The following is a 12,366-nucleotide window of genomic DNA, read 5'->3' as shown; positions in this document are numbered from 1 at the left end:
GGTATGTGGGAGACTCAGAAGTCAGGTGGAAGAAGGTTATGGTCTGATGAACCCAAAATTGAGCTTTTTGGCCAGCAGACTAATTGCTATGTTTGACGTAATCCAAACACTGCGCATCGTCAAAAACACATCATCCCTACTGTGAAGCACAGTGATGGCTGCATCATGCTATGGGGATGGTTCACTGCAGCAGGCCCTTGAAGGCTTGTGAAGGTCGAGGGTAAAACGAATGCAGCAAAATACAGGGTAATCCTGAAGGAAAACCTGATGCAGTCTGCAAGAGAACTGTGACTTGGGAGAAGATTTGTTTTCCAGCAAGACAATGACCCCAAGCATAAAGCCAAAGCTACACAGGAATGGCTTAAAAGCAACAAATTAATGACCTGGGGTGGCCAAGACAGAGTCCTGATCTCAAGTTAATTGAGAATTTGTGGCTGGACTTGAAAAGGGCTGTTCACTTACGATCCCCGTGCAATCTGACAGAGCTTGAGCAGGTTTGTATAGAAGAGTGGGGGAAAATTGCAGTGTCCAGATGCGCAGAGCTGATAAGAGACCTATCCACACAGACTCAAGACTAATTGTTGCCAAAGGTGCATCTACTAAATACTGACTTGAAGAGGGTGAATAGTTATGCAATCAATTATTTTGTGTTTTATATTTGTGATTAACTTAGACCACCTTAACATGGAAGTGTATTTTTCTGTTGATCAGTGTCAAAAAAAAAACAAATTAAATCCACTGTGATTCAATGTTGTAAAACAAAACATGAACACTTCTGAAGAGGGGTGAATACTCTTTACAGGCACAGTATACAAGGCCTTGGTGAGAGTACACTTGGAATATTGTGTGCAGTTTTCATCTCCGTACCAAGAAAAGATGCACTTGTCATAGAGGAAGTGCAAAAGTTCACCAGACAAATTGCTAGGATGACAGGACTGTGATGACAGCGAATACTTTTTATAGGCACTGTACATGAATACAAAGCATACTCCCCTCCCCCTTATTTTAAAGGTTTCTCCCCTTTCCATTCACAGATCAGCTGCTGAGCCATTAACATTCAATGGATTAATCATCAAATTCAAACAACAAAAAACTTTTTTAAACTAGAGTACGAGGTTAGACATAAACCTGGAGATTATTCTCACACATAAACCTGGAGATTATTTTACCCCATGTGCTGAGGGTTTGTCACTAAACTGGAGATTTAGTCTGTCTGGAGAATGCCTGTTCTTGTGAGGGTATCAACAACTTGGGGATGACTTCCAAGTCATTTCATCTCTTGGTGGTACACGCTTGAGTACTGCATTGTCAGTAGGGGGCACCTAAGAAAGCACAGATGATGGGGGACAAATGGCCTTGCTGATTAAGGACTGGTATGCGATGATTCTGACTGCCAAGTAGGTTACCGAGAATATCTGGGGGTGGGGGTGGAGGCCACATTACAGAGAGTGGTAGAATTTCAGGGAGTTTTGATTGCAAAGGCAAGGGTCTACTTGGCCCCATACTGTTAACTAGCTTATTGAAAGCAGTCATATCTGTGTCTTTTTGTGTATTTGTTTAGGACCAGATGATGCAGTTAGAGTCTGGTCCAAAAGTTCCAGAAATGAACTGGGTGGCAAACTTCCTCTCAGACTCCATTCTGAGACCTTTCAGTTCCTCTTCCACAGACAAAACCATTACAGTCTGTGAATTCTATAGTTGCTTTGTGTTGGCAGTGAGACTGGACAGCAGTGGTTTCACATCCACATTTGCTTTTTGAGTATATGTATCTAAAATATCAAACCTTTTATTTATCTCCATGTTAACTTTTCAAGGTGAAATTTGCACCCATTACAGTCAGAAAAGCTGGAACAGGAATATCAAGCAACGCACACGAAGTACTGGAGGAACTCAGCAGGCCAGGCAGCATTATGGAAAAGAGTGCAATCGACATTTCAGGCCAAGATCCTTCATCAGGACTGGAGAAAAAAAAAGATGAGTAGTAGGTGATAGATGAAACCAGGGGACGGGTGAAGTAAAGAGCTGGGAAGTCGACTGGAAGAAGAGATAGGGCTGGAGAAGGGGAAGTTTGATAGGAGAGGACAGAAGGCCATGGAAGAAAGGGAAGGGAGAGGATCTCCAGTGGGAGGCGAGGAGAAAAGGTGAGAGGGGAAATGGGAACGGGGAATGGTAAGGTAGGGTTGTCATTACTGGAAGTTCGAGAACTCTATGTTCATGCCATCAGGTTGGAGGCTATGGACTGATATGGGTATGGGAAGCGGAATTAAAATGAGTGGTCACCGGATTTCCCGATTTTTCTGCCGGAGGGAGTGTAGACGCTCGGTGCAGCGGTTTCCCAATCTACGTCGGACCTCGGAGATATACAGGAGGCCACAGCAAGCACAGCGATCCAGTTGCTGACCCCAGCAGACTTACAGGTGAAGTGTCACCTCACCTGGAAGGACTGTTTGGGCCCTGAATGGTCGTAAGGGAGGAGGTGTAGGGACAGGTGTGGAACTTGTTCAGTTTGTAAGATTAAGTACCAGGAGGTTGATCAATGGAGGAGAGACGAAAGGAACAGGGAGATAATTTGAAACTCCATTTGCCAGTGTAAAATATTCAAATCTTTCACGCTATGAACTCCATTGCTCTGTTGTTTCGTCATACGGCCTCATACTTCCAAATATTGTCGCTATTTTCAAACACAATCACGTTCCAGAAAAGTTAACTTGTTTTCTCCATCTCTTTATTAACCAGGACGTTTTTTCCCCTTCACCACCCTTCCTCGGGCCGTTTTCCATTCGCTCACCCACGTTACACAGCGGTAAACCGCCAGCGTTGCACACGGAGAAAGCAATAAATATCACGCCAACTCTTATCACCTCGTAACACACATCAAAGTTGCTGGTGAACGCAGCAGGCCAGGCAGCATCTCTAGGAAGAGGTACAGTCGACGTTTCAGGCCGAGACCCTTCGTCAGGACTAACTGAAGGAAGAGTCGCCAATTGTTAGTGGCACTGGGAAGCCGGGTGACCGTCAATACCACACTCGACAGACAACGTGCCGCTGTTTATTTTACTTGTACGGCATCCACCCCGAGTACCCGCTTACGTTCAGTAAATAACACACGAGGAAGCTTGACAGCAAACTGCAAGGGTCAAAGTATAGATGAACGCACAACAGGGTAACTATATACTGTAATTATGTACGGAGTTACTGCGGACAGGAAAACCCTTTCAACTAACTCCGACCGGACAGAGCGCTTGTGCGCTGCCATGGAAACTAAGTAGACGCCGTTGTCATGGCTGCTATCGGAATTAGAATGTCGCGCGAGCGAAGACGCGACAATCGTAACCACCAATCGCAGCCAACACGGAATGTCACGGTGGTGAGAAGTCCATCCGGGTCACCCGTAACCCTGACAGGTTCTGGCCCCTCGGAGACGTTGCCAAAAGAAGGCTGACCCTGCTATTGAGGATTAATGCATGGAGCTAATTCGATTTACATTTAAAAAGTAATCTCCTCAAACTTTTCGTGGGTCAGGTCTCCACAGTCTCCACCGCCCCCCCCGGTCGGAAAAACGTTCAGTTTAGTGAACTTCGCCCATGCAGCAAAGCCTGTGAACTCGGATAGGAACACAAGACCTCGCTGGTTCACTCTAGGCACGTCCGCTTATTTCAACGTGAACAAGAAGTATTCCCAACTTTAACAACATAGTTAGTATCTGGATTGGTTGAATGCAGGGCACCAATCGAAGCTAGTAGAAACTTAAGAAAGGGTGCATTAGTGATCAAATCGTTGCTAACCAGAATGGAAATAATTATTTAACTCTAGGACGCTTGAAAACTACTTTGCTAAGTAATATTAATATTTTTCTGTAACTGCCTCCACTCAAATTTTACTCTGGTTTCTGTGAATTTGTTTCCTGGCACAAGAAATAACACTTTAGGAAACTGACTTTACTTTTTGGCCAGGGCATTGTTAAAACAGCACAATATTATGCTGACCTTTTAAATATTCTAAGGCCAGTCTAACTCTTCCAACCTACATAGCCCTCTATTTTTCTATCATTCATGCGCCCATCCAGGAGTTTATCTAATGTCCTAATGAATCTATGTATTGTCAGTGAACTTTGCAAAAAATAGATTAGACCATAAAATTGACCTTCACAACTGGTTGAGTAAAAGTTAAAAAAAAACTCCACCTTCAAAGTTCAGAAGTTCAAAATTTATTAACAAAGTTAATGTGTCATGATATACAGAGATTTATTTTTTTCAGACATGCTCAATAAATCTAATAACCATAATAGAATCAATGAAAGAGCACACCAACGGTAGACAATCCACGTGCAAAAGACAAACTAAATACAAAAAAAAATAAATAAGCAGTAAACATCAAGTACATGAGGTGGAGTCATTGAAAGTGAGTCCACAAATTGTAGGAACAGTTCAGATATGGGGGGGGGGGGAGAAAGAAAGAAAGGAGAAAGGAGAGAGAGAAAGAAAGAAAGAAAGAAAGAAAGAAAGAAAAAGAGAGAGAGAGAGAGAGAGAGAGAGAGAGAGAGAGAGAGAAAGAGAAAGAAAGAAAGAAAGAAAGAAAGAAAGAAACTGGGGTAAGTTCTCCCATCTGGCTCAAGAGCCTGAGATGGCTGAGGAATAATAACTGTTCCTGAACCTGGTGGTGAGAGTCCTGAGGCTCCTGTACCTTCTTCCTGATGGCAGCAGTGAAAAGAGCATGTCCTGGGTGGTGGGGGTTCCCTGATGATGGATGCTGCTTTCCAGTGACATTACTCCATTAGATGTGCTCAATAGTGGGGAGGGCTTTAACCGTGATGTACTGGGCTGTATTCACAACTTGTAGGATTTTCTGTTCGACGGGATTGTGTTTCCATACTAGACTGTGATGCAGCCAGTTAATATACTCTCCACTACACTTCTGTAGAAGTTAGTCAATGTTTTAGATGTCATGTCGAATCCTTGCAAACTTCTAAGGAAGCAGAGGTGCTGCTATACTTTCTTTGTAATTGCCCTACATACTGGGCCCAGGACAGGCCCCATGAAATGATAACAGAAGAATTTTAAGTTATTGACCCTTTTCACTTCTGATCCTCCAAAGAGGACTAGCTCATGGACGACCAGCTTCCTCCTCCTGAAATCAATGATCGTCTCCTTGGTCTTGCTGACATAAGATGTTGATGATATTATATCGCCAGTCAGATTTTCAATCTCTCTCCTATATGCTAACTTGTCACGACTTTTGAGTTGGCCAATCACAGAGATGTCATCAGCGAACTTAAATATGGCATTTATGACTGTGTGGCTGAGCACAGACGCATTGTAACGAGACCAAAGCAGGGAGCTGAGCAGAAACCCATTGTAACAAGAGCAAAGCAGGGGGCTGAGCCCAGATCCATTGTAATGAGAGCAGAGCAGAGGGCTGAGCACAGATCCATTGTAATGAGAATAGAGTAGAGCAGGGGGGTGAGCAGAGACCCATTGTAACAACAGTAGAGTAGAGCAGGGGGCTGAGTACAGACCCATTGTAACGAGGGTAGAGCAGGGGGCTGAGCACAGATCCATTGTAACGAGAGTAGAGCAGGGGACTGAGCACAGATCCATTGTAACGAGAGTAGAGCAGGGAGCTGAGCACAGATCCATTGTAACGAGAGTAGAGCAGGGAGCTGAGCACAGATCCATTGTAACGAGAGTAGAGCAGGGGGCTGAGCACAGACCCATTGTAACGAGAGTAGAGCAGGGGGCTGAGCACAGACCCATTGTAACGAGAGTAGAGCAGGGGGCTGAGCACAGATCCATTGTAACGAGAGTAGAGCAGGGGGCTGAGCACAGATCCATTGTAACGAGAGTAGAGTAGAGCAGGGGGCTGAGCACAGACCCATTGTAACGAGAGTAGAACAGAGCAGGGGGCTGAGCACAGATCCACTGGAACGAGTGTACAGCTGTAGGCTGAGCACAGACCCATTGCAACCAGAGTAGAGCAGGGGGCTGAGCACAGACCCATTGTAACAAGTGTAGAGTAGAGCAGGGGGCTGAGCACAGACCCATTGTAACAAGTGTAGTGCAGAGCAGGGGGTTCAGCACAGACCCATTCTAACGAGAATAGACAGAGCACAGGGCTCAGCACAGACCCATTGTAACGAGGGTAGAGCAGGGGGCTGAGCACAGACCTATTGTAACGAGAGTATAGCAGGGGGCTGAGCACAGACCAATTGTAACGAGAGTAGAGTAGAGCAGGGGGCTGAGCACAGACCAATTTTAACGAGAGTAGAGTAGAGCAGGGGGCTGAGCACAGACCAATTTTAACGAGAATAGACAGAGCACAGGGCTCAGCACAGACCCATTGTAACGAGGGTAGAGCAGGGGGCTGAGCACAGACCTATTGTAACGAGAGTATAGTATAGCAGGGGGCTGAGCACAGACCAATTGTAACGAGAGTAGAGTAGAGCAGGGGGATGAGCACACAGCCATTGTAACGAGAATAGAACAGAGCAGGGGGCTGAACACAGACCCATTGTAACGTGAGTAGAGCAGGGGGCTGAACACAGACCCATTGTAACGTGAGTAGAACAGGGGACTGAGCACAGACCCATTGTAACGAGAGTAGAGCAGGGGGCTGAGCACAGACCCATTGTAACGAGAGTAGAGCAGGGGGCTGAGCACAGACCCATTGTAACGAGAGTAGAGCAGGGGGCTGAGCACAGACCCATTGTAACGAGAGTAGAGCAGGGGGCTGAGCACAGACCCATTGTAACGAGAGTAGAGTAGAGCAGGGGGCTGAGCACAGACCCATTGTAACGAGAGTAGAGCAGGGGGCTGAGCACAGACCCATTGTAACGAGAGTAGAGCAGGGGGCTGAGCACAGACCCATTGTAACGAGAGTAGAGCAGGGGGCTGAGCACAGACCCATTGTAACGTGAGTAGAGCAGGGGGCTGAGCACAGACCCATTGTAACGAGAGTGTGCAGAGCAGGGAGCTGAACACAGACCTATTGTAACGAGATTACAGTGACCCATTGTAACGAGAATAGAGGAGTGCAGGGGGCTGAGCGCAGACCCATTGTAACGAGAGTAGAGCAGGGGGCTGAGCACAGATCCATTGTAACGAGAGTAGTGTAGAGCAGGGGGCTGAGCACAGATCCATTGTAACGAGTGTAGAGCAGGGGGCTGAGCACAGACCCATTGTAATGAGAGTAGAGCAGGGGGCTGAGCACAGACCCATTGTAACGAGAGTAGAGCAGGGGGCTGAGCACAGATCCATTGTAACGAGAGTAGAGTAGAGCAGGGGGCTGAGCACAGACCCATTGTAACGAGAGTAGAGCAGGGGGCTGAGCACAGACCCATTGTAACGAGAACAGAGTAGAGCAGGAGGCTGAGCACAGACCCATTGTAACGAGAGTAGAGCAGGGGGCTGAGCACAGACCCATTGTAACGAGAGTAGAGCAGGGGGCTGAGCACAGACCCATTGTAACGAGAGTAGAGCAGGGGGCTGAGCACAGACCCATTGTAACGAGAGTAGAGCAGGGGGCTGAGCACAGATCCATTGTAACGAGAGTAGAGCAGGGGGCTGAGCACAGACCGATTGTAACGAGAGTAGAGTAGAGCAGGGGGCTGAGCACAGACCCATTGTAACGAGAGTAGAGTACAGCAGGGGGCTGAGCACAGACCCATTGTAACGACAGGAGAGTAGAGCAGGGGGCTGAGCACAGACCCATTGTAACGAGGATAGAGTAGAGCAGGGGGCTGAGCACAGACCCATTGTAACGAGAGTAGAGCAGGGGGCTGAGCACAGACCCATTGTAACGAGAGTAGAGCAGGGGGCTGAGCACAGACCCATTGTAACGAGAGTAGAGTAGAGCAGGGGGCTGAGCACAGACCCATTGTAACGAGAGTAGAGTAGAGCAGGGGGCTGAGCACAGACCCATTGTAACGAGAGTAGAGTAGAGCAGGGGGCTGAGCACAGACCCATTGTAACGAGAGTAGAGTAGAGCAGGGGGCTGAGCACAGACCCATTGTAACGAGAGTAGAGTAGAGCAGGGGGCTGAGCACAGACCCATTGTAACGAGAGTAGAGCAGGGGGCTGAGCACAGACCCATTGTAACGAGAGTAGAGCAGGGGGCTGCAGGGGGCTGAGCACAGACCAATTTTAACGAGAGTAGAGTAGAGCAGGGGGCTGAGCACAGATCCATTGTAATGAGAGTAGAGCAGGGGGCTGAGCACAGTCCCATTGTAACGAGAGTAGAGTAGAGCAGGGGGCTGAGCACAGATCCATTGTAACAAGAGTAGAGCAGGGGGCTGAGCACAGACCCATTGTAACGAGAGTAGAGTAGAGCAGGGGGCTGAGCACAGACCCATTGTAACAAGAGTAGAGTAGAGCAGGGGGCTGAGCACAGACCCATTGTAACGAGAGTAGAGCAGGGGGCTGAGCACAGATCCATTGTAACGAGAGTAGAGCAGGGGGCTGAGCACAGACCCATTGTAACGAGAGTAGAGCAGGGGGCTGAGCACAGACCCATTGTAACGAGAGTAGAGCAGGGGGCTGAGCACAGACCCATTGTAACGAGAGTAGAGTAGAGCAGGGGGCTGAGCACAGACCCATTGCAACGAGAGTAGAGTGGAGCAGGGGGCTGAGAACATACCGATTGTAACGACAGGAGAGTAGAGCAGGGGGCTGAGCACAGATCCATTGTAACGAGAGCAGAGCAGGGGGCTGAGCACAGATCCATTGTAACGAGAGTAGAGGAGGGAGCTGAGCACAGACCCATTGTAACGAGAGTAGAGTAGAGCAGGGGGCTGAGCACAGACCCATTGTAACGAGAGTAGTGCAGAGCAGGGGGCTGAGCACAGATCCATTGTAACGAGAGTAGAGTAGAGCAGGGGGCTGAGCACAGACCCATTGTAACGAGAGTAGAGCAGGGGGCTGAGCACAGACCCATTGTAACGAGAGTAGAGCAGGGGGCTGAGCACAGACCCATTGTAACGAGAGTAGTGCAGAGCAGGGGCTGAGCACAGACCGATTGTCAGGACAGGAGAGTAGAGCAGGGGGCTGAGCACAGATCCATTGTAACGAGAGAAGAGTAGAGCAGGGGGCTGAGCACAGACCCATTGTAACGAGAGTAGAGCAGGGGGCTGAGCACAGACCCATTGTAAAGAGAGTAGAGCAGGGGGCTGAGCACAGACCCATTGTAACGAGAGTAGAGCAGGGGGCTGAGCACAGACCCATTGTAACGAGAGTAGAGACAGGGGGCTGAGCACAGACCCATTGTAACGAGAGTAGAGCAGAGCAGGGGGCTGAGCACAGATCCATTGTAACGAGAGTAGAGCAGGGGGCTGAGCACAGACCCATTGTAACGAGAGTAGAGCAGGGAGCTGAGCACAGACCCATTGTAACGAGAGTAGAGCAGGGGGCTGAGCACAGACCCATTGTAACGAGAGTAGAGCAGGGGGCTGAGCACAGACCCATTGTAACGAGAGTAGAGCAGGGGGCTGAGCACAGACCCATTGTAACGAGAGTAGAGTAGAGCAGGGTGCTGAGTACAGACCCATTGTAACGAGAGTAGTGCAGAGCAGGGGGCTGAGCACAGATCCATTGTAACGTGAGTAGAGCAGTAGGCTGAGCACAGACCCATTGTAACGAGAGTAGAGTAGTGCAGGGGGCTGAGCACAGACCCATTGTAACGAGAGTAGAGCAGGGGGCTGAGCACAGATCCATTGTAACGAGAGTAGAGTACAGCAGGGGGCTGAGCACAGACCAATTGTAACGACAGGAGAGTAGAGCAGGGGGCTGAGCACAGATCCATTGTAACGAGAATAGAGTAGAGCAGGGGGCTGAGCACAGATCCATTGTAACGAGAGTAGAGCAGGGGGCTGAGCACAGACCCATTGTAACGAGAGTAGAGCAGGGGGCTGAGCACAGACCCATTGTAACGAGAGTAGAGTAGAGCAGGGGGCTGAGCACAGACCCATTGTAACGAGAGTGAGTAGAGCAGGGGGCTGAGCACAGACCCATTGTAACGAGAGTAGTGCAGAGCAGGGGGCTGAGCACAGATCCATTGTAACGAGAGTAGAGCAGGGGGCTGAGCACAGACCTATTGTAACGACAGGAGAGTAGAGCAGGGGGCTGAGCACAGATCCATTGTAACGAGAGTAGAGTAGAGCAGGGGGCTGAGCACAGACCCATTGTAACGAGAGTAGAGCAGGGGGCTGAGCACAGACCCATTGTAACGAGAGTAGAGCAGGGGGCTGAGCACAGACCCATTGTAACGAGAGTAGAGTAGAGCAGGGGGCTGAGCACAGACCCATTGTAACGAGAGTAGTGCAGAGCAGGGGGGTGAGCACAGACCCATTGTAATCAGAGTAGAGCAGGGGGCTGAGCACAGACCCATTGTAACGAGAGTAGAGTAGAGCAGGGGGCTGAGCACAGACCCATTGTAACGAGAGTAGAGCAGGGGGCTGAGCACAGACCCATTGTAACGAGAGTAGAGCAGGGGGCTGAGCACAGACCCATTGTAACGAGAGTGTAGCAGGGGGCTGAGCACAGACCCATTGTAATGAGAATAGAGCAGGGGGCTGAGCACAGTCCCATTGTAGAGAGTAGAGCAGGGGGCTGAACACAGACCTATTGTAACGAGATTACAGTGACCCATTGTAACGAGAATAGAGGAGTGCAGGGGGCTGAGCGCAGACCCATTGTAACGAGAGTAGAGCAGGGGGCTGAGCACAGATCCATTGTAACGAGAGTAGAGTAGGGCAGGGGGCTGAGTACAGACCCATTGTAACAAGATTTGTGTAGAGCAGGGGGCTGAGCACAGACACATTTTAACGAGTGTCGAGCAGTCGGCTGACCACAGACCCATTGTAAAGAGAGTAGAGCAGGGGGCTGAGCACAGACCCATTGTAACGAGAGCAGAGCAGGGGGCTGAGAACAGATCCATTGTAACGAGAGTAGAGTGGAGCGGGGGCTGAGCACAAACCCATTGTAACGAGAGTAGAGTACAGCAGGGAGCTGAGCACAGGCCCATTGTAACGAGAGCAGAGTAGAGCAGGGGGCTGAGCACAGACCCATTGTAAAGTGAGTAGAGTAGGGGGCTAAGCACAGACCCATTGTAAAGAGAGTAGAGTAGGGGGCTGAGCACAGACCCATTGTAACGAGAGTAGAGTAGAGCAGGGGGCTGAGCACAGACCCATTGTAACGAGAGTAGAGCAGGGGGCTGAGCACAGATCCATTGTAACGAGAGTAGAGCAGGGGGCTGAGCACAGACCCATTGTAACGAGAGTAGAGCAGGGGGCTGAGCACAGACCCATTGTAACGAGAGTAGAGCAGGGGGCTGAGCACAGACCCATTGTAACGAGAGTAGAGTAGAGCAGGGGGCTGAGCACAGACCCATTGTAACGAGAGTAGAGTACAGCAGGGGGCTGAGCACAGACCCATTGTAATGAGAGAGTAGAGCAGGGGGCTGAGCACAGATCCATTGTAACGAGGATAGAGTAGAGCAGTGGGCTGAGCACAGATCCATTGTAATGTGAGTAGAGCAGGGGGCTGAGCACAGACCCATTGTAACGAGAGTAGAGCAGGGGGCTGAGCACAGACCCATTGTAACGAGAGTAGAGTAGAGCAGGGGGCTGAGCACAGACCCATTGTAACGAGAGTAGAGCAGGGGGCTGAGCACAGACCCATTGTAACGAGAGTAGAGTAGAGCAGGGGGCTGAGCACAGATCCATTGTAACGAGAGTAGAGCAGGGGGCTGAGCACAGACCCATTGTAACAAGAGTAGAGTAGGGGGCTGAGCACAGACCCATTGTAACGAGAGTAGAGCAGAGCAGGGGGCTGAGCACAGATCCATTGTAACGAGAGTAGAGCAGGGGGCTGAGCACAGACCTATTGTAACGACAGGAGAGTAGAGCAGGGGGCTGAGCACAGATCCATTGTAACGAGAGTAGAGTAGAGCAGGGGGCTGAGCACAGATCCATTGTAACGAGAGTAGAGCAGGGGGCTGAGCACAGACCCATTGTAACGAGAGTAGAGTAGAGCAGGGGGCTGAGCACAGACCTATTGTAACGAGAGTAGAGGAGAGCAGGGGGCTGAGCACAGACCCATTGTAACGGGAGTAGAGTAGTGCAGGGGGCTGAGCACAGACCCATTGTAACAAGAGTTGAGTAGAGCAGGGGGCTGAGCACAGACCCATTGTAACGAGAGTAGAGCAGGGGGCTGAGCACAGATCCATTGTAACGAGAGTAGAGCAGGGGGCTGAGCACAGACCCATTGTAACGAGAGTAGAGCAGGGGGCTGAGCACAGACCCATTGTAACGAGAGTAGAGCAGGGGGCTGAGCACAGACCCATTGTAACGAGAGTAGAGTAGAGCAGGGGGCTGAG

This window comes from Mobula hypostoma, chromosome 14 (assembly GCF_963921235.1).
Source record: "Mobula hypostoma chromosome 14, sMobHyp1.1, whole genome shotgun sequence".
Classification (NCBI taxonomy): domain Eukaryota; kingdom Metazoa; phylum Chordata; class Chondrichthyes; order Myliobatiformes; family Myliobatidae; genus Mobula; species Mobula hypostoma.
This window is presented reverse-complemented; position numbering follows the sequence as displayed.